The sequence below is a fragment of the Panthera onca genome, chromosome B3 (assembly GCF_046562875.1).
Source record: "Panthera onca isolate mPanOnc1 chromosome B3, mPanOnc1 haplotype 2, whole genome shotgun sequence".
NCBI classification, from domain to species: domain Eukaryota; kingdom Metazoa; phylum Chordata; class Mammalia; order Carnivora; family Felidae; genus Panthera; species Panthera onca.
The window spans coordinates 110,711,557-110,733,904 of record NC_138344.1 but is presented as its reverse complement, the minus strand read 5'-3'; the positions used below and the strand labels follow the sequence as shown (position 1 = coordinate 110,733,904).

Genomic DNA, 22,348 nt, shown 5'->3' with positions numbered 1-22,348 from the left:
AGTGCACAATTCAGTGACATTAAGTACATTCACACTATTGTGCAACCCTCACCCCTATCTGTTTCCAGAACTTTTTCATCGTCCGCAACTGAAATTCTGTACCTGTTAAACAATAAATTAAACAATAGTTCCCCATTCACCGTCCTCTCAGCCCTGGAAACCTCTTCTCTACTTACTGTGTCTATAAATGTGTCTGTTCTATGTATTTCAGGTAAGTAGAATCCTATAGTATTTGTCCTTTTGCATCTGGCTTCTTTCACTTAGCATGATGTTTTCACTTAGAATCCATGTTGTAGCACGTGTCAGGATTCCATGCCTTTTATGGATAAATGATAGGGTCCCGGGATGGGTCTGAAAATTAAACTGACAAAAGACAGATTGACAGGAAAAATCATACAAAAACTTTTTCAAGTATGCTTCACACCCAGTGCAGAGCCCAATGTGGGGCTTGAACTCATGACCCTGAGATCAAGACATGAGCCGAGATTAAGAGTTGTACGCTTGACTCACTGAGCCACCCAGGCCCCTCCAAAATTATGTAACTTTTATTAAATTTTTACATGCACTTGGAAGCCTTCGCAGGAGACAGAGACCTGAAGAAGTGAACAGAACAGGAAGCTTTATACCTTTCAGACAAAGAAGCAGTAAATTTGTAAGGATTTGACAAGACAAATCCTTAGGCTAGGGGGAGTTAATGGTGAAGAAATCACGAGGAAGATAAGGGTTAATTTAACAAGGTTTGTTTCCACAGATTTCTCAGTCCCAATCCCCTGGCCTATAATGATAAGAATGTCTTCCTTCCTCCTGGTACAGGGAGGGTACCTTTCACATGGGGGTTTTATGACCTGTTTTAGAGAAGAAGGGCAAGGGCCCAGGGGCGGTCAAAGTAACCTTCCTCCTTCTCCTGTTTCCTCAAACTCCTTCAGCCTAAAATATTCAATCTGCCAAGGTGCTGTATTTTGGGGTCGCATGTTCTGAACACAATCACTTGCCCACACCTTTGTCAGGGGCCCTTTTGCTAAACTCTCCTCAATTACTCCATTAGAGTATCTCCTGCCAGGCACTGACTGACAAGAACAGAAACCCTTTGGAGCCAGGAAGACAAGAATTTAAATCTTGGCCTTTTTTGCTCAATCGCTCAGATGGGTTCATCTCTCTGAGCCTCCCCTCCTTCCATGGTCAAGTGGAGATAATGACATAAATGGGCTTGTGGGGTGGATAGAATGGAAGAGCAAACGTGAATGCCCAGCACACTGTGTGTGCCCGGTAGTGCCAATCCCCTTTCTTCTGCTGAACGGAGCTAGTCTTTGGTCCCTCTCACAGCCTCCATTGGCTTCTCTGACTCTGCTGCCTGTGACTACTTAGAGTGCCCAAAGTGGTGCTCCATCCCTGGTCTGCTCAGCCCTCATAATCCACATCTCTTCCTTGCTACCCGAGTAGCCCCAGAAGCATCCTCGAAGACCCCATTGAAAACCAGCGCATCCTTTTGTCCCATTCCTTGGGAAGTCTTTTTGCCCCTAAAGTAGGTGAAAACATGTTACCCAACAAACTCATCTCAAACTTTTATTCACCCAAACGTTACAATCCCAGGTAAGGAACTGGCTTGACTCCATTAAAATTTACAGCTCCTTGAAGTTTGAGGCTGAAAACAAATACTCGGGACACTTGGCTAGGAATTTCCCCGTGGGCTGACCACTTAGCTTCTGGAATCCTGGAGTGGTGGGAGGCAGCACGGCAAAGAGCCAAAGCTGAGAGTGTGGCCTCTGGAGTCAGTCTGCCTGGGCTTAAATGTCAGCACCCCCACTCACTAGTTGTATGATTTAGGCAAAGAACTAATCCTCTCTGATCCTAAAGTTCCTCATCTATCAAATCAGAGTATACATGCCAACTTCACGGGACTGGGGTGGCGATTACATAAAATAATCCAAAGTACTCCGTACATTGCTGGGTACACGATTCATACTCAGTGAAAGTTAGCTATTAATAATTTCATTTCTACTCCACACTACTATACTCAGGACGATCCACGAGTGCACAGCTGGAGACAAGGGCTCCAGGCAGATGTCTTATCTATTGTATGTATGTATGTATGTATGTATTTAAGAGAGGGCACAAGTGAGCAAGAGGCAGAGAGAGAGAGAGAGAAGTGGGGCTCACTGGAAGCAGGGCTCGAGCTCACCCAAAGGGGGGCTTGAACTCACCCGATGTGGGGCTCGAATTCACGAACCGTGAGATCATGACCTGTGCCAAAGTGAGATGCTTAACGACTGAGCCACCCAGGCGCCCCTATCATATTGTTTTTAAATCTTTTTTTTTTTTTTAAAGTAGGCTCCATGCCCAGTACAGAGTCCAACACAGCCCAACACAGGGCTTGAACTCACAACCCTGAGATCAAGACTGAGCTGAGATCAAGAGTCAGACACTTAACCAACTGAGCCACCCAGGCACCCTCATGTTGTTTTTAAAATAAGATTCTTTTTTGTTTTAAAAGTCATGACTATTCATTGTGTAAAGTTTGGAAACTAGAAAAATATATAAAGAAGAAAATAAAGGTCACTTGTAATCTTACATACAATTACAACCACTAATTGTTTTTGGTGCCTTTTCTTCCAGATTGATATACATTTATGTATATCACATGTATTTGTATTTATAGATAGTTTTTATATACCAAGAATCTGTGTACTGATTTAATCACTGCTGTGCCCTTTTCCTTGTGCCATTGGTCTCCTAAAACATGATTTTTAACTTAAAACCATCTGTTAGTTTAGCTGCACGTACATCTTTAAAATCATATAGTGTATAAAATAACATTCTAAGGGAGGAATATGGCTTTTTCCCACACTCACATTGCATGACATAATTCATTTGAATTCTTCCCATGTCTCTTTCACGTTATGATTTTAAAGATCTTTTCTCCCCGGAGCCACTTTTTGAGTTCTCTGTCAGTTTTCTAGAGGGTGTTACCTTCCCTTTCATGTAAATTGTTTGCGTTTCAGCACTTTTTAAACCTATTTGCAGTCACTGGAAATTTTATCCTAAACCACAAGTGAATATAGTTAGTTCTACCTAAAACAATTCAGTTTTTCTTTTTGAATACAGGATTCAATAGTAGAAGGTAGATTTTTCATGTGCTGTGTGATCCCTACAACATAACCATTTAGTTTGTTTCCTTTATTTTTTATAGCTCTTTAAGAGTTTATTTTTAAATTTTTTTTCAACGTTTTTAATTTATTTTTGGGACAGAGAGAGACAGAGCATGAACGGGGGAGGGGCAGAGAGAGAGGGAGACACAGAATGGGAAACAGGCTCCAGGCTCCGAGCCATCAGCCCAGAGCCTGACACGGGGCTCGAACTCACGGACCGCGAGATCGTGACCTGGCTGAAGTCAGACGCTCAACCGACTGCAACACCCAGGCGCCCCTTAAGAGTTTATTTTTAAATAGTCTCCACACCCAACGTGGGCCTCAAACTCACAACCTCAAGGTCAACAGTTGCCTGCTCTACTACCTGAGCTGGCCAGGGGCCCCCGCTCGTTTCCTTTAAATGTTACATTTCTAACAAGTTTTACATGATACAATATTCAAAAGGAAAGGTAATTTTTCATTGACATTTAATTTTCCTTCTTAAGACAGAATATTATCTACTTAAGCTGTTCCCTATTAATGGATACTTAGAGTGTTTTTTAATATCTCATGAAGCTGATTTTTGAAATGGCTTGGCGAGGAACTAGGAATGGGGAAGAAGTCAAGATCCACTTCAAGAGAGAACCTATACTTTTGATTGTACTTAGCAGCATCTCTGACTTCTCTGAATACTAAGCAAGTTCCTTCCACCCCCTTTAGAAGCAATACTGTTCTTTGACTCTGGCTGGTGTTCAGGGGGCTGAAGCCCCAGGCCCAGGCGCCGCTGACAGGCGGGGAAGGAAGGCACAGGATGAGATAATTCTTCAACCAGCCCCTGTTTGTTCCTTGCTAAACTCCAGATGCCTCAGGCTCTACTGGCAGCAGGGACACAGCCCAAAGGATACGCCTTCAATCCAGCAGAGAATTTGGCCATCAGGCCACCTGCTCAAGCCTACACACCCCATGGTTTCTGCTGGCCAGTGTCCCACCCCTTTGCCAGTTCCTTACATTACATAAATCAAGGCCCGAGACCAGCTGAAGACAAGTCAGGACTGAAAAAGGAAAGAGAATTAGAACAGGGGTAGCCAAACAGAGGCCTCTGGCCCAACAATGTGACATCTGGTATTGGAATTATCCCAACAGACAAATGCACCCTTGATGGGCGACTACGAGAGACATTGACAGTTGATACTTTGGGGTCTGGGGATGTACAGAAAGAAAAGACCATTTCTCTTTTGAAAATTCTACCCAGTTGCCTAATACCTCAAGAAGCTACCCAGTTGGTTTTGCAGAAGTCATCCAAACCTGGCAGAGGGGTGAGTTTTTCTTGGTGATTGAGAATTCAGAATGTTCAGAATGAAGTTAGAGGCAAGAAATTGCTGAAGAAGTTGGGTTCCACCCAGTGGTATGCTGGTAAATGTTAACAACAGGTTCTCAAATGGGGGATGGGTGGGCAGCAAGGAGCCCTGATCAGTAGAGTCTCCTAGTTTCCATGGTGTCACTGAATGCAGAGTTGTAAAGGTGTGAATTGAAGAGTATTTCCACCATACAGATACAATACATAGAAACAACTTCGAGAGCATAGATAATAGTATCGAGTAGTAAAATAGTTAAGATGTGATGTTTTAAGTAGTTATTTTACTCTGCTTTCAATATAATTTATTTAATTGCAAGCTTATGTAATTTAATGTTTAATAAGTGTTTAACTGATGGCATGTAAAATTCCTGAAAATAAGTCAGCTTTCATAAGCCACTATAAGCCAGCAAATCATTAAATAAATAAATAAATAAATAAATAAATAAATAAATAATCCAGCACACCATTTGGACTTCCAGCCTCTCCTGTCACTGACATGACCTCTCGGTCCCCACTCCAATGTAGAACTAGCAAAGAGACCTTGGGCAGAGTAACAAAGCCGTGTTGAATTTGAATCGCATTTGAACTGTTCCCTCGTTTCCCCATTTCTCTGATGACCCAACCTATATTAGTCAGGGTTCAACAGAGAGACAGAGTCAATAGGAGATGAGATAGGTAGGTAGGGAGGGAGGGAGGGAAAGAGAGACACAGAGACAGAGAGAGACAGAGACAGAGAGAGACAGAGAGATTATGGGAACTGGCTCATATGATTATGGAGGCAGAGTCCCACAAAAAGTTGTCTGCAAGCTAGAGAACCAGGAAAGCCAGTGGTATAATTCAGTCAAGAGTCCCGAAGGTCTGAGAACCAGAATCTCTGAAGTTCCAGGGCAGGAGAAGAGGAACATTCCAATTCTGTCTTGTAGAAGAGAGAATTCCTGGGGCACCTGGGTGGCTCAGTCGGTTGAGCGTCCGACTTCGCTCGGGTCACGATCTCACTGTCCGTGAGTTCGAGCCCCGCATCAGGCTCTGTGCTGACAGCTCAGAGCCTGGAGCCTGCTTCCGATTCTGTGTCTCCCTCTCTCTCTGGCCCTCCCGCCGTTCATGCTCTATCTCTCTCTGTCTCAAAAATAAATAAAAATGTTAAAAAAAAAAAAAAATTTAAAAAAAAAAAAGAAGAGAGAATTCCTCCTTCACCTTCACCTTTACTTCCATTCAGACACCCAACAGATTGGATTAAGCCTGCCCACATTGGTGAGAATGGGTCTCTTCAGTCCTCCAATTCAAATGCTAATCTCTCTCTTCACAAACACCTAGAAATAATGTTTTACCAGCTATCTGGGCTTCCCTTTGCCCCGTCAAGTTGACACATGAAATGAACCTCACACAACCCTAACCTTTCTTTAAAATTTGTTTTAATGAGGGGCCTCTGGGTGGCTCAGTCGGTTGAGCGTCTAACTTTGTCTCAGGTCATGATCTCGCACTCTGTGAGTTTGAGCCCCGCATTGAGCTCTGTGCGGACAGCTCAGAGCCTAGAGCCTGCTTCTGATTCTGTGTCTTTCTCTCTCTGCCTCTCCCCTGTTCATGATCTGTCTCTCACTCTCTGTCAAAAATAAATAAACATTAAAAATTTTTTTAAAAACAATTTGTTTTAATGATAACATTTGGCAGATGTGCATATAACCAAAGCATAGACATTACTATAATGAGCACCTGTGAACTATTCAGTTTGAAAAGTAAAACATTACAGATTCACCTGAAGTTTCCTGTGTGTCTTCTTCATTATGTCCCCCTCCCTCTTCTTCAGAGGTGACCACTGTCCTGAATTTGATGTTTACCATTCCCATGCTTATCTTCCTAATTTTAGTAATATGTATTTATCCATGTGTTTTTGTGCGTATGTGGGTGTTTACATATGTATATGTGTATATGTATTGTTTCCAGTCTCTTTACAGACAGGAAAATTTAAAACACTCAGACTCCAACTTGCTTGAATAAAATATCTTTCTCATTATTATTATTATTTTTTTTTTCTGTTTCTGGCTCTGAAGAATGAAGATCACCAAAAACAGGCTTATGGGTAAAACTGGCCTCTTTATTTCTAGCCTAAGGATAATTTAGAAGGATGGGTGCATGGCTGGCCTGCAGGACTGGAATAAATGCTAATGAGCAAAGAAAAGTTGTTGTGGGGTGCGGTTTTTTTTTGTTTTTTTTTTTTTTTTTTTTACTTCCAGATAATGGCCTGTCTTCTGTTTCACTGTGAATGCCATAGGTAGCAAATCATGGTTGTCACTTGAATTTCCATCTGGCTTTTCCTTGTCATTCTGTATAAATGCCGCTGTGAAGACGTCTTATTCATTGAATCCTTTACTAACCATAATTTTTATCCAAGAGGTAAGAGTTTACATAGCATTTCTATTTTACCCCTTTCTTAAAATGACAAATATTGACAAACATCAAGGCAGGGAGATGTTTTTTACGCAGATTGTCGTAAGCTAAAAATCACAAGATGGAGATTTGTGATTCTTTTTCGAACTTGATTATAAAAGTTTTTATCGAGCACTGTCAGACGCGTAAGCTGGGGAGAGACTTCAGATTTATAACTTGGTCCTAAATGGGCAACAGCAGATATAAAATCTTGGAATTTAATATCAGCTTTGAAAATGTTAAATTGAGAGTTTGAGCCATTGTTACTTTATGAACTGGCACATTGTAGAATGCACGGGCTGTATTGATTTCTGACAGAAGAGGCTGTCTCCAAAATGGATTTGAGCCTTTTCATATTCCATTTCATCCTAAAGGCACATTTTAAGCGATGTCCTCTTCATTTCCATTTAGTGTGTGTGACTTAATTGAAGAAGAAAGAAAACAGCTTTACAGAGAAGGACCTTTTCCAAGAGCCTGTTGGGGTCACGACAGGGGTGGAGAATAAAATTAAGGAAATCTGCTAAATGACCTGAAGTTCACGCCATGGATTTTTTCCCCCCCAAGTATTTCAGTTCAAAGCAGATTCAAAACCATTTCCTTGGGCTATTTTTGAAACAGAGTGACAAGAGGAAAACAAAGTCCTTTGTGTCACTCCTCAAATTTTTTGGCCACCATCCCTGCCTGGAGAGGTCTCCTCACCACCTCTGCCTGCCTTTCTCACTTTCTGGGAATGCAGTTCTGGGCTCAAAAGTCTTGGAGATGGGGACCCCAAGCAACCTTGGCCTGGTGAGCAGTGAAGGACAGGGCTGGGAATATGCTTATCAGGGCAGAAACCATGTTAACATCAGTTGCACATGTCATGGGACAGTTAACTAGGGTAGCTTTTACACTCAGGATTCCAGCCCACTGGTGTCTGTACAAAGACCCAAGATCGGTTGGCAAAAATGCCACCGTAAGCAAGTTTTGGTATAGCCTGTGATTAAAGGTTGTTGGAAAGGAGCCTCTGCCCCAAGATATCCTCTGTGTTGATTTTCTATGATTGCTGTTACAAACGACTGCAAATTTAGCAGCTTAAAACAACACAAATTTATTCTCTTACAGTTTTGGATGTCGGAAGTCTGAAATGGGTGTTGTGGGGCTGAAATCAAAGTCCATGTTCCTTCTAGAGGCTGTAGGCAAGAATTGTCACCTTTTCTAGCTTTTAGAGGCTTCCTGATGTCTTGGTTCATGGCCCCTTCTCTTTCATCTTCAAAATACATCAATCCAACCTCTGCTTCTGTTGTCACAGTTCCTCTCCCAGCTTCTGACCCTCCTGTCTCCCTTATAATGACCCTTGTGATTACATTGGCTCTATCTGGATAATCTAGGATAATCCCCACATCTCAAAACCTTTAATTTAATCATACATGCAAAGACCCTTTTTCCACATAAGGCAACATATTCACAGGTTCTGGGGATTAGGACGTGCGCATCTTTGAGGGAGGCATTATTTAGCCCGCCGCACTTAACCAATACTAAACTGAAATGCTGCCTTTTGAGAGACTTTCTTTCAGGCCTTAAATTTTGTATATTTAAGAGTCTTTTTTAAAATGCAAACACTCCTGGTAAAGTGATGGCAAGACAGCCATCTTGAGAGAGCCCTGGCCCGCTCTTGAGTTCTTTCTGCCCTTAATTCTTCTATCTACTGGGGCTGACTTACGTTGGTTTATGGAAGCCCCTGTGAGGTGCGCCCGCCCTAGCCGTAAAGCCATGAGAAAACAAAGAAAATAAGATTATAAGATTACATTTATAAATCCATCATTTACCTGATCAGAACAGAGATACCTAGAGTCATCTGAAAGAGAGAAAAATAGCTCTCACAGCTGGAAGAATACTGAGTAACCAGATGAAGGGGATTATTCTGGATGGTCTCAAGCAGAAGCAGGGTGGCCTGGAAGGAAGTGTGGGAAAGAAAAGGCGCAATGCTTGCAGGCCCATGTAGCAGGGATCTCTGCCCATCTAGAGCTGTTCTCCTTCTTCCCTACATTGCTCTGTGACCCGAGAGGCCAGCCTCCACAGATTGTGACCCAAGAGGCCGGCTTCCACAGATCGTATCAAGCTCTCTGGCTTCTACTTGGGTTCAGCCAATGGGAGACACAAGCAGAATCAAAGGACAGGAGGAGCGAGAAGCCCAAGTATTTCTTCCTCAGTTCCCTCCCTGCTAGACAGCTTTGGCAATGATGTGTTTATTCCCATACCGAGGCCTTGGATCCTGTGGAAATGCTCTCTCCCTCAGGGCCGCAACTACCGGCTTCTCCAGCTTCTGACAACTGCTTCTTCCTTTTGCCCTGGAGATGGTAATTTCTCCCAAGGTTGCCAGATTGGGGCTAGATCAGGGGTGCTTCATCATCTCTTGTTGGCTTCAAAACACATTGGAAAAGAATTCCTTCTTCAGCTCTCTGCAATCACTATACTCTTTGGAGTATGCTGTTTATCTCCTGGCCTGATGCCCGCCATATTCCAGCACTGCCCAGAAGAAAGTGAGTATGCCGAGTTTGATGGGGGCATGCGTCCAGCCGTTCTGGCAGGTACTTCTTTCTGGTAAAAGTAGTGGCCCCAGACCTTAGCACTCAATGCCGTTAAATTCTGGGCTTCTCTGCCTGACGCCCTCTCTGCACTGATTTCAGAAGCCCTGAACAGCCAGTTGCTGCTTTGACTTCGTGCAGCTTCTCATTCTGTGTGAGAGAAAGCACTGAGTGGGCTCCAGTCACTTCACCAGCTTTATGTCTTATTGTACATTAATAAATTGGCTTTTTTATTTGTATTGCTCCCTGAGCTTTGTTCCTATGAGTGATCATCGCTCATCCAGTCAAACTGAGGGCATGAGAAAATGGAGCGTCTGGAGTAGCAAGGCTGGGAACAGACCAGGTGCTGGACCATAGTGAATGCCCCAAGGTAAATGCCACCTTGCCAGGCTGCCTGGTGGCCAGGCCCTCTGGCATCTCTTGCAATATCTGTCCCAGCACACACTCCTTGCAGACTTCTATAACCTCTAATGTCCTCCACTGGGCCAACATTTTATGATCCTCCCCCAAGCTGTTATCGTCTAACACCTTGCAGGGATTATGACAGCTGGCTCAGAGCCGGAACACGTGGAAATAGGACACGGCTCAATGCCGGAAGAGGATGGGGTGTGGGAGGGGGACAGGTGAGGTGATGAGGCAGGAGGAGGTTGACAACAGGGGGGCTGTCAGCTTGACCTGCTTCACTTTTCTGCAGCTGCCCCCGGGAGCTCTCATTCCCTGCATGCCCTCTATGGGTCCAGGTTCTGGTCTCAGTTCTGCTACTACCTGTGTGAACTTTATCTTCTCTAGATATCCGTTTCCTCAACTGAAAAGCGAATGCTACAAATCCGTGAGTCCATTCCACCTGCATTTGTCACGTATGTTCAAGTATTGCGAAACACACGCATATCCTAGTGGCATTTAGCTGGGAAGTAGAGATTCAGTCTGAAGTGGGCTCTTAAGGCTTTAGGTTTAGAGCCCAGGAGGTCACATGAATTTAGGCTTAGAATCCAGCTCCACTACTTACAAGGTCTACTATGTGACCTTAGGCAAGTTATTTAACCCCTCTGAGCCTTAATTCCCTCATCTGTAAAGCAAGAACAGTGCTCGGGGCGCCTGGGTGGCGCAGTCGGTTAAGCGTCCGACTTCAGCCAGGTCACGATCTCGCGGTCCGTGAGTTCGAGCCCCGCGTCAGGCTCTGGGCTGATAGCTCGGAGCCTGGAGCCTGTTTCCGATTCTGTGTCTCCCTCTCTCTCTGCCCCTCCCCCGTTCATGCTCTGTCTCTCTCTGTCCCAAAAATAAATAAAAAATGTTAAAAAAAAAAAACAAAAAACAAAAAAACAGTGCTGCCTACCTTACACAAAGGTAAAGATTATATGAGATAATATATGTATGCCCCAGACCTAAGCCAGGGTCTCCCGCCATCCAGTCTCTGCATGAAGTTACATTTGAAGAAGATAGTCCTAGAGGCGAATGTAATTCGTACTGCTTTCTGATCACAGAAGTATCACTCAAAGATCGTAAGAGAGGGTCCAGTCTATAACCCACCGTAACCTTTCATAAAATATCTTTTATTCTTCTGCCCAATTGCCCTGCCCCCACTAGAAATCTCACAAAACTCTCCCAACGGCACTTGACTTACCGAGTCTAGCCAAACAAAACAAAACAAGCAACAGAAAAGGATGCGCAGTTTAATTTGATTTTCAGATACACAACAAATCTTTTTTTAAGTACTAATATTTCCCATGCGATATTTGGGACATACTTATACTAAAAAACATATACATTACACTACAAAAATTACCGGTTTATCTGAAATTCAAATGAAACTGGTGTCCTGTATTTTATCTGGCAACGCTCCCTAACACCCATCTCACAGATTTTGTTTTTCTGTTCTTCATTCCTCCCCATCCCATATTTGCGACACAGGTTGACGGAGCTAAGTTTCTCCCACTTCATTTTCAGATTTCATCTACGCTCTGCCCAGTACCGACATCCTCCACAATGAGGGAGAGCTTTGGAGGGGGCCCAGCAAGAAGAACCTTTCCCTTTTCCCCTGCTTCCCTGATCCTCCCTCTACAGCCACTCCCCCAGTCCTACCTTTGCAGAAGCTCAGTAGCCAGAAGGACCTGAAAGGGTAGGAGAGAAGAGAAGCTCACCGGCAAAGACCAAATTTTTGTTAGTGGTAGGGAGTGAAGGTATCGCTCACACGTTAACAAATACGGTACTTAGCTCAGGTTCTGCAGTACAGTAAACACAGACGGCCTGCTCTTCGTCATCCTTCTCCTCCTCGATATTCGGAGCGAGACCTCCTTTCCCAGCCTCCTAGACCAAATCCAAGGCCTCATTCTCCATAGAACACTCCAGAGACCTTAAAAGAGGCCCGCCCACCCCGGGGCTCCCGCTGAGATGCTGCAGGAGTCCCAAGCCCCCTAGTTCTGGATCCACACCAGCCCGTGGTAGCCTCTGCTCCAGGATGGTCTCAGCTCCATTACTTTGAAGGCCCAGGTGGTCACAACATCGCTTTGTTCTCGGGGTCACGTGACCCACCCAGAAAGCTCAAAATTCCCAAAGGCCCCTGATGAGCCAAGGGGTTCCTTCTGGGACGGCGGCCTTGGTTCTCTTTAAAGGGGCCGCCATGCTGCTGTTGCCAAATGCAGTACTCTTCCTCCATCCTGGGGCCACCTGAGGGAGTTAAATTCCCATTTCAAAAACAAAGCCCACTGAACTGGAATAGTGTTGGTCCTGAGTGCCAGCCAGAGCCTTGCCTCATTCCCAAAGGGGTACTGGGTCCATTAAAGCTTTTCACAGCTGATTGCTCACCTGTTCTTTATTTTCCACTTCACTCGGTGCACTAAACAGTGTCCTGGAGAGAAGGACCCAGCAGAACACATCAATAAAATTGAACATTTCCCCCTCAATCCTCTTTGAGGCAGACCCTCCAGGCTGTCTCGATGGGGAGATACAGCTTCATTTCTTTCCTTTTTTTTTTTTCCTTTTTCTAAGAGTGGGAATCCAATCTGGGACAGATCAGACCCAGGGCTTTAAAAAAAAAAAAAAAAAAAAATGGCACCACAATCATTTCTCCTTACAACTACCAAGGGGTTTCTCCGCCATTCTTTCTTCCCATATCATTGCTACTTCCCAAAAAGCATCACATAAGAAACAGAAGGAATAAAAGAAGAAGGCTGGGTGGCATGGTACACTTCCTAATTTCAATTCATTTCAGCAAACATTTGGTCTGAGGAACCAACCCACCACAGGGGATACAAAGCAGGGTAAAGCCAGAGCCTGCCCTCCTGAGGCCCACCGTGTGGGAGACTCAAGACATAAGCAGCACAAAAGCAGCACTGAGAGGGGCTGCGTGCACAGGAGGAACAGGGCAGGACGAGGGATGGCTAGAAGGTCTCAAAGAGACCTTCAGAGAGGAGCAGCGCTGTTGTTTGTGTGTGTTGTTATTGCTGCGGCTTTTGTTTTTGTTTTATTTTCTCTCCTTTTCTATTCCCCCTCTGCCTTCTAATCAAGCCCATCCCTAGTCTACTGGGTTGGCTGAGCTTGAACTTGGTAATCCTCCAAACCCTTCAGTATTCCTCCTACCATGACTCTAGAAAACAGACCGTTTTGTCTAGCTTTTCCTATAGATGTTTCTGTCCAGAAGAAGTGTAGCATGCAATATATATATATATATATATATATATATTGCAGTTGCTTTGGGGTTTTTTGTTTTTTGTTTTTTTTAACTGAGCATTTACTATGGTAAGCACTAAGAAAATGGTTCTGGAAAATAGTCATGAGCAAAAACACATAGAGGCTCCCCCCTCCCCCCCGTTCATGGTGCTCACAGAGCAGTGGTTCAGCACAGAGTTAAGATTACAAATGCACATACTTTGGAGTTGAAAAGAGCCGGGTTGTCTTATCGCCCATGAGACTGTAAGTTAATTAAATTCTCTGTGACTCAGTTTGCTGATGTGTAGATCACGGACAATAATACCCGGCTCATAGGTTTGTCAAGAGGTGTTGGCAAGGTGTGCGAGGTGTGGGCGCATGGCAGGAGCCACTGCTAGTGGTAGACACGGTATTCTAGTGCCACACATTTTGGCACCTCGCGATAACACTGACGACACGACTGTGCTTTGCTGTTTTCGCATTGTGTCCCGTGTGTCTGTTTCATTTCACCCACAGCATCATAAGCCCCTTGAGGACATAACAACAACCGAGCAGATCATAAGTACTCAACAAATAGCCATTGAGTTCGGATTGTGGGAGAATGTGGAATTTTTCTGCAAAGCCACGGAGGTTTCCATTTTAGGCAAGAGCAAAGAGGGCCGGAGAATTTCCACGGCCGAAATGCCGAACGCACTTGCTTGGCGAATAGGGCAGAGGGAAAGGCAAAGTGAATTTCGACGGTGCTGTGACGGCGTCCTGTGACGGAGAGCCTGCAGAGCAGAGGAGAACACAGCTGAACAAACCCGGGGCATAGAGGCAAATGCAGCTCCACAGGATGAAAGATAGCAGGAGGTCCGTATGAGACTGAGAAGGAAACTGTATTACTGCCCAGAGAGAGGCCAGGGCCGCTCTCTAGGTGGGTGGTGCTCCGGGAATCCCACGATGTGGGATCAAATGGAGCAGCCATTGGGGACAACCACCAACTTGGAAGGCAGGAAAGGTAGGTGATCAGTAAACGAGTAATTGAGTCAAAAGATGCTTCTCTCCCCCCCCCACCCCCCTACCACCTCCACCCACTGGCCCTGGAGAGGTGGCTGGGCTGCAGCCACCGAAGAATAACCTGTGGGACACTGAGAAATTGGAAAATGTTTCTTGTCCTGAGAGATCCCTACAGGTTAGCTGGCAGAGAGAAAGTGGTCAATAAATTTTTGCCAATGATCATTTGAGTTCTGAGCATCAGAAGCCTATAATGTAGCTTTTAAAGGGGATTATTTAGGCCCATCTCTTTGCTTACATGTCTGGAAACCAGTCCAGAGAAGTGAAGTGACTTGCCCAAGGCCATACCGGTAGTAAAGAAGTTGGGAATCCTTGTTCAGATCCCCCAGGTCTGGGCTTATTGTTCATTCTTTTTTTTTTTTTTTTTCATTGCTCATTCTTTAGGCAAACCAGTCTACAATGAGCAGCAGTTCTGTTTCTTGCGGTCAGGGCCCCAGCCACACCTTGACCTCCATTCAAGCTCAGATGACTTCAATGTGGAATTTTCTTTTTCCCAAGTTCTCTTCCAACTGAGTAATGTGGTTGCGTCAGCCTTGTTTTTTCTCCTGTAGTTCTCAGCCTTGTTCTCTCTCCTGTAGCTCTTTAAAAAAAAAAACAACAACAACAACAACACTTTTTTAAATGTTTATTTATGTTTATGAGAGAGACTGAGACAGAGTGTGAGTGGGGGAGGGGCAGAGAGGGAGACACAGAATCTGAAGCAGGCTCCAGGCTGTCGGCACAGAGCCAGACGTGGGGCTCGAACCCACGAACAGCAAGATCATGACCTGAGCGAAGTTGGCCACTTAACCCACCAGCCACCTGGGGTCCCCTCCTCCCCCGTAGTTCTAAATATGTCTTTCAAAGCTGGAGAAACCTCAGCGAGGAAACCAACGTGACTCTCTTCAGACAACAGAAGCCTTAGTAAAGCTCAGCTATTATCAGTTATTAATATTGTCATTAACATTATTTGGTCGCCAACTGTTGGCTAGGCCCAGGCGGTGACAAACCAACAGCTAAGGTGGCCCCCATGGCGCGCACTGAGAGCAGGCCTGCCGCTCTGTCCCTTGTCAGACACCGCAGGTCTCCGGCAAGCCCCCACAGCAGGCACAGGAAGAAAATAAGCAAGTTGATGCTGGCCTGAGCTGAGTCATCAAGGCTCAGATGGGAGAGTCTGAGGGAAGGTGGCTGGAGCATCCTGGCTCTGTGAGCAAACAGCTCAGATGGAGGTTGTAGAGAAATCACTCCCTACCCCTCCCATGGCTGGAGAGCCACCCACCCCCCCCCCCGCCCCCCCGCAAGTGATCCGCGGAGCCCAGGGTGAGCCAGGGCCCCTCAAATTGGCATTTTATTGCTGAATTTTAAAAGGTATCGGTCATTGCCAATCTTCTGTTTTGTATCTTTTAATCGTTTTAAAATTGCGCGTTCTGTGCCCTGAGGTGATTTGAACACCAAGGGCAGCACTTTATAAAACAAATAGATAATGAGCTGTATCCCCCTTCCCAGCAGGATGGAGACGTAGGCAGCAGGGGTGGGGTAGGAGGGGACACAGAGAGAAGCCTTCTGAGGGTTTTCGGCCTGCAGGGCCTCACTCCTGCTGGTCGATCCTTCCCTTATTCCTCCTATGGTTTCACGCTGGGCTTCTGAGCACCAGCAGGAGCCAGAAAATTGGAAGCTAGGAAGTTCGGTGCTGCCCAGGCCAGCCCGGCAGAGCCAGCTTGAGAAGGCGGGATTCCTGCAGGGACTGTGTCTTTACAGAGTTGTAGAGAACACAGCCCCACAGTCATGGGGGGAGAAATATGACTGAAAGGAAAAATCGAGATCTGGGGGCTCCTGGGTGGCTCAGTCAGTTAAGCATCTGACCCCCCCCCCTTTTTTTTTTTAATGCTTTTATTTATTTTTTGAGAGACTGGGAGAGAGTGTGAGTAGGGGAGGGGCAGAGAGAGAAGGGACAGAAGATCCAAAGTGGCCTTTGCACTGACAGGCTGACAGCAGCAAGTCCCATGTGGAACTCAAACCCACGAACCGCAAGGTCATAACCTGAGCCAAAGTCAGACACTCAACTGACTGAGCCACGCAGACGCCCTATAAACATCCGACTCTTGATGTCAGCTCAGGTCATGACCTCACGGTTGTGAGATCGAGCCCAGAGTCGAGCTCTGCGCTGAGCATGGAACCTGCTTGGGATTCTCTCTCTCTCCTTCTCTCTCTCCCCTTCTCTCAAAAAAAAAAAAAAAAAAAAAAAAAAAGGAAGAAAGAAGGAGATATCGGACAACAGATGTCCATAGCACACAGGCACACAGATTTGGCTACTGTGTGTTCTGGCAGGATGTAGGAAAGAGAAGTGAGAGCCAGACAAAAAGTCCCAGAGAACAACCACACATTTCACATTTGCTTGGTGCTCTGTGGTTGAATCAACACTTCCCTTCCCTGGAAAATTCTGCCTAAGTAATATGGCTTCAGGGAAATGAAGTCCTGGGCCATTTTAGGAAAGGAGACCTACTCTTGCTGAGAAACACAACTGTGAGTGATAAAGGGAAAGAGAGCCCTATTTCCTGACTCATGAAGGCAATACAGTATTTAACAAATACCATTTGCTGATGAAGTTCTGACAAGGCCACTCGATAACCCATGATTCTGACGACTCCACTTAAGAATCTGCTTGAGCCCAGACTTCAGCTGCTATTAATAGAGGTCATGTTGTTGGCAGGCTGAAGCAGGTTCTGTGCACAGGAGAGCAAATACCAAGTGGGGGACCCAAGACACCACAGGTATTTCAATCTAAGTCACAACATCATTTCAGCCCAATTCCACTGCCCTCGGGGGCCTGGCCGACTTCCTGCCATCCCATCTTCATTTCTACCTCCTAAATAATACTTCTTGTGCTGTTTTATTAGATTATGAAAGGTATATACATACTTATTTCAGGAAACTCAAATAAAAGGACAGAGTCCCCATATCCTGCTCAACCTTGCTACAAACCCTCATGTCCTTTTCTAGGCATGTATGCATGAATATTGTATATGATTTTTAAGTGGAATTACACTGTTTTATAACATATATTGAAAATACCTCTCTATGCCTATGATACATTTCTATAGCATCAGTTTTATTAAAATCAAGGCTTTTTAAAAATTATATGGATGTACCATAAAGTATATTTACCCAATCCCTTATTGTTGGACAGCTAGATTGTTTACAAATGTTACTATTATGGGGTTCTCTGGAGTCATGTCAAGGTAAAACAAACACACCCCTGGATAATGGGGTTACTGTAGGGTAGTGTAATGGCCAGAATGTTAGGGTAAGAAACGGGCACAGTACAGAAAAGGGGCTATGAGAGAGAAGAACTGCCCTCAGAAAAATATTATTTCTGTCTGACATCATGCAGACCACAGCTGGAACCCTGGAGTTTTTCTGGGCTCTTCTCCCAGTTCAGTGGAGATTTTGCCATTTGAATGACATAAAGAAGCCTTATCCATATGGGTCCTGTTGTTTCCATGTGGTGGTGGTAGATGGGTCACTAATTCCATTAGCTTTGATTATGTATGTTTCAGTAAATAACTAGATAATAAATCACCCCACAACTTACTGGCTTAAACCAATCATCATATTTGCCTGTGATTCTGTGGCTCAGCAAACAGGGCTGTATCGGGTAGTTATTCTGTTCTACAAGCCATTTTCTAGGGGCAAGCACTTGGCTTCCTTTTACATGGTGGCTGGGCAGTAGGTCTAAGCAGAACATTCATATGTCTGGCACCTCAGCACTTCTCTACATGACCCCTCTCTCTCTCTCCATATGGTTAGCTTGGGCTTCCTCACCACATGGAAGTCTCAGGGTAGCCAGACTTCTTACATGGCAATGGTTTCCAAATAGGACAAAATTGGAAGCTACTGATGTCTTTAAGGCCCAGCCTCAGAAGATACACAATGTTACTTCCAGTGCATTCTATATGTCAAAGCCAGTCTCGGGGTCAGTCTTTTCCAAAGAAAAAGGAAATAGGCTCTGCCCCTGGATGGGAGGTGAGGCAAAGAATGTGCATCCATCTTAACCTACTACAGTAAATCTGCTGAAGACAAAAGGGTTACGAGGTTCTTGCATAATTAAGAAACAGAACACTATGGCGCTGCAAATCACTAAGACCCAAGTGTGGACTCATCCAGCGGGAAGAGATTCCCCCAGTTCTGAGCAATAAACCAAAAGAGACCATTACCAGATGGCATGTGGGAAATGGAATCTTTGGCAGAACTCACACCCAGGAGACGGTAGTGACGCCGATCCTGCCCCACGGCCCCCACCCACAGTGCTGGAGGAGGGCTCTTCAGCCCAGCTCCTTCCTCTGCTATGGAGCTTACTTACCCCTGGGTTCCAGCAAGGCACCTGCTTCTCCTTTTACAGATTCCTCACTCCTTAAGTATAGTAATTCTTTCCCAAGCCTGCATTATATGGGTTTTGAGATCTTCGTGAGATCCTTTGCACTGAAATTACAAATACTGGCTCTGCAAATGTTGATGTGCTTCCTCAGACTGGCAAAAGAAAAGAAGACATAGGTTGCCTCGTGAAAATAGTGAATTTACCGTGTAAGAGTTGATCATTTCTTTTCATGTGGGGGCCTTGAAAAAGCTAAAATCCCTCGCCCATCTTGGGCTCTAGAGGTCTGTGTAAATCAGCCACTCACTCAGGGAAAGACCCTGACTGCCCCCCTCACAATTACTGTGATGCCACAGGGAGTTTCTTGGTCACACCTACTCCCATCTGATTGTTGGTTCTATAGTTTCTTACAGGCTTGTCCAAGTGCTGGGCTGGCCCACACTTAATATCAAGTCATTCATTGCCTGATTCCCACTGGACTGATAAAAAAGATGCTGCCACTTGGGCAGTTCCTTGCCACTTTATCTGAAATGAAGCCATCTGTGGGATACTATGCAGGCAAATGGGCCACATCATGGGCAGGAAGTTGCATCGTCTATTGTCATCTACACACAACCTTGGGCCAAGCCATGGAGGTCTACTCTGCAGAAATGTACAGACCGTGGCCTCTTTAATGGGGTCTTAGACTTGGGGCGCCTGGGTGGCTCAGTCGGTTAAACTCATACTCTTGATTTCTGCTCAGGTCGCAATCTCACGGTGTGTGAGTTCAAGCCCCGTGTAGGGCTCTGTGCTGACAGCAGAGATTCACTGTCTACCTCTCTCTGTTCCTTCCCTGCTTACTCTCTCTCTCAAAATAAATAAATAAACTTTAAAAAGGGGTGGGGGGCTTAGACTTAGTGTCTGTTTGCACTCCAAACTGATCAGATAAGGGCTGACCAGCTCTTTAATATTTAAAGTTTCTTTTTCACAGTCCAGCCTGAAGTCTTGTGCCCATTCGATTTGTACTGCCACATACCTGGCTGATGCTGGTGAATTGAGACAAATATCATCTATTCAGAACTGAAAATGACTCCATTTTTCCCTGTGCCTCCCTCCAACCATAAGGCAGTGCTCTAAAAGCTGGGGGTGGGACAGATGCCTGCTTCCCTGGGAGAGGAGAATTCCGCCCCCCACTGCAGTCCCTTAGGCTTCTCTTGTTATATCGTCCCTAGACCATTGGGAAGGAATCAAGACATTACTTTATTCGATCAGGATCATTTATAAATAGCAGAACCACTTTCTGCTTCACTGCAGCTCATGATATTGAGATGAGTGAATTAAAGTAAACGGCTATTAGAGAAAGTAGGGGAGTGAATTTTAATGTAACATATGGCAGACCTTCCTTTGGAATCTTTGCATATCGTAACCATTGTGTAGGCAACGGGGCAAGCACTTTGGGGCTTGTATACTTGGTCCTCGCACCTGGATACAAGGCTCTGGATGGGCCAGACCAAATGTAGGCGGATGGGGCACTGGCCTCATGTCCCTCCCCACCTCACCACCTTCTGAGCCTGAAGTTAGCAGGTTTCCTGCTGAGTCCTGAGTTTCATCTGTGGCTCCAGAGAGAGAAAGTGCCCCCTTCTGCAGAGAAATGTTTTGTCTCTGATAGAAGAGGCCCTTTCACCAGGTGCCAGGGTGTCTGGAAAAAGTCTAGGAAAAAAGAGGAAAAGAGGTGTGTGTGTGTGTGTGTGTGTGTGTGTGTGAGAGAGAGAGAGAGAGAGACAGAGACAGAGACAGAGACAGAGACAGAGAGAGACAGAGAGACAGAGACAGAAACAGAAACAGAGACAGATTGGAAGGGACGGAGGGATTGAGAAAGAACATGAACTCAGTCCTGGGCTTTCTTACAGTGTTGGCTCTCTGCCCTCACTGAGCTGGGTCAGTACATCCTGCTGAGAACATGCCCTCCCTTCCCTCAGAAACCTAAAAGGACACTTTGACTCCATTCACCGGTCTGATTTGGACATTGTAACAAATACGTTTATCCCAGCTTTCTGTTTGGCCTTTTGTGACACCCTTGAGGGGGTAGCTGTGCCTTTTCGCTCTCACACACACCCGCGCCTCCTGCATTAAGGTTGGATTCTCTTGCTTAACGCAGAGAGCCGTGAGGACCTAAATACTAAGGTATAGCATCAGAGTGAGGGAAAGAAACGAGTGGGAAGAAAATTCACTCAATAGGACTTTGCGTATGCAGATGGGGCTATTTTTTTTAAACTTTATTTTGAATTCGTTTCAGGCTACGGAAAAGCACAAAGTTGTTTTTTTTTTTTTACAGAAAACTACAAAAAGTGCAAAGAATTCCTGTATACTCTTCATCTCATTTGCTTATCATTTTCTTTCTTTATATACTTTTTTCTGAACTAGTTGCAAATAACTTAAAGATATGATGCCCCTTTATCCCTAAATACTTAAGCATGCATTTCTAAAAAAAAAAAAAAAAAAAGACATTTTCTTTCCTAACCCCAATACATTATCAAAATCAGGAAAATAATATTGATGTACTATTATCTAAACTACATATCTTTTTCAAATGTTGTCAGTTCTTCACACAATGTTCTTTATAGCAAAAGAGAAAATTGTTTGGCTCCAGAAGCCAATCCAAGATTATACATTACCATGTCTCTTTAGGTTCCTTCAGTTAGGATACTTCCTCAGTCTTTGTCATTCGCAACGCTGATATTTTGAAGAATCTAAGCCATTTATTGAATAGATTGTCCCTCATTTGGAGACTGTCTGATGGTTCCTCACAATAAGATTCGGGTTGTACATGTTTGGCAGGAATACCACAGAGGTGATATTATGTCCTCCTTAGCATGTCACATCAGGAGATCAGGATATTGATCTGTCCCCTTGTGATGTTAACTTTGATACCTGATTCGGGTGGGGTCTGCCAACCTTCTCCACTCTCAAGCTATTATTTTTCTCTTTGAAATCAACAAGCATTTTATAAGGAGACACTTTGAGATTGTATAAATATACTGTTTCTCATCAAACTTTGACCCTCTATACATCCATTGCTAGTTCTTGCCTGAATCATTATTGCTACAAAAGTTGCCAGATGAGAATTTTCTAACACTGTTATTTCATCCATGCTTAGTAGTTGAAATTTTACCGTACGAAAGGGCTTTTTCTTTTCCACCATTTATGTATTCGTTTATATCAGTATGGACGTGTATTTCTTATTTTATTCCATAGATTTTAAACCACTACTGCTTTTTTTTTCAAAGTTCAAATGGTTCCAGATTTGGCCAGTGGGAGCTCCTTCCAGCTGTCTCGTTTTGTCCTTGTGACATGTCCAGGCAGGGCTATTTTTGAGGGCAGATGCTCCAGAACTCTGGCCCAGAATATTTCTCTAAATTGTGGAAGTTTAAGTCACACACAAGAATGTCATTTTTTAATATTATGATAAAACACACAGTATAGGCCAATGACGTTTAGAGTTCCAATGGAGTAACAAAAGGCTTATGAACAGACATTTCATTGTCTTTCTATACACCAGACTCATTTTGTAAGTCAAGGCTTGACTCCTTCTCCCACCTCCTGGTCTCAATGTGAGGCCAGTCCACTTCACAATAAACCCACTAAGGAAATAGAGGAGAGAGAAGAGTCAGGGAGGTGGAGAGAAACAGGAAAGGAAAGGAAAGGAAAGGAAAGGAGAGGAGAGGAGAGGAGAGGAGAGGAGAGGAGAGGAGAGGAGAGGAGAGAGGAGGAGAGAGAAAAGCCTCTTTTCTTGTCATCCTTGAGAGTGGTGTGGCACCTGCAACTTCCTCATGTCCCCCTTGCACAC

General features: G+C 44.7%; 1 protein-coding gene and 1 long non-coding RNA gene across 3 annotated transcripts in view; both read right to left on the bottom strand.

Annotated features, from left to right (window-relative positions):
• LOC132669993 (uncharacterized) overlaps nucleotides 1–2,520 on the bottom strand; it is a 64,091-nt gene extending 61,571 nt beyond the window's left edge. For both annotated transcript variants that reach the window (XR_013556063.2, XR_013556062.2), the window contains exon 1: nucleotides 177–2,520. This is a non-coding gene — a long non-coding RNA (uncharacterized LOC132669993). The remainder of the gene's footprint in view (nucleotides 1–176) is intronic.
• The window catches only part of CHURC1 (churchill domain containing 1), a 417,546-nt gene that overhangs the window by 181,240 nt on the left and 213,958 nt on the right, over nucleotides 1–22,348 (bottom strand). The gene's annotated exons all lie outside the window — the stretch shown is intronic.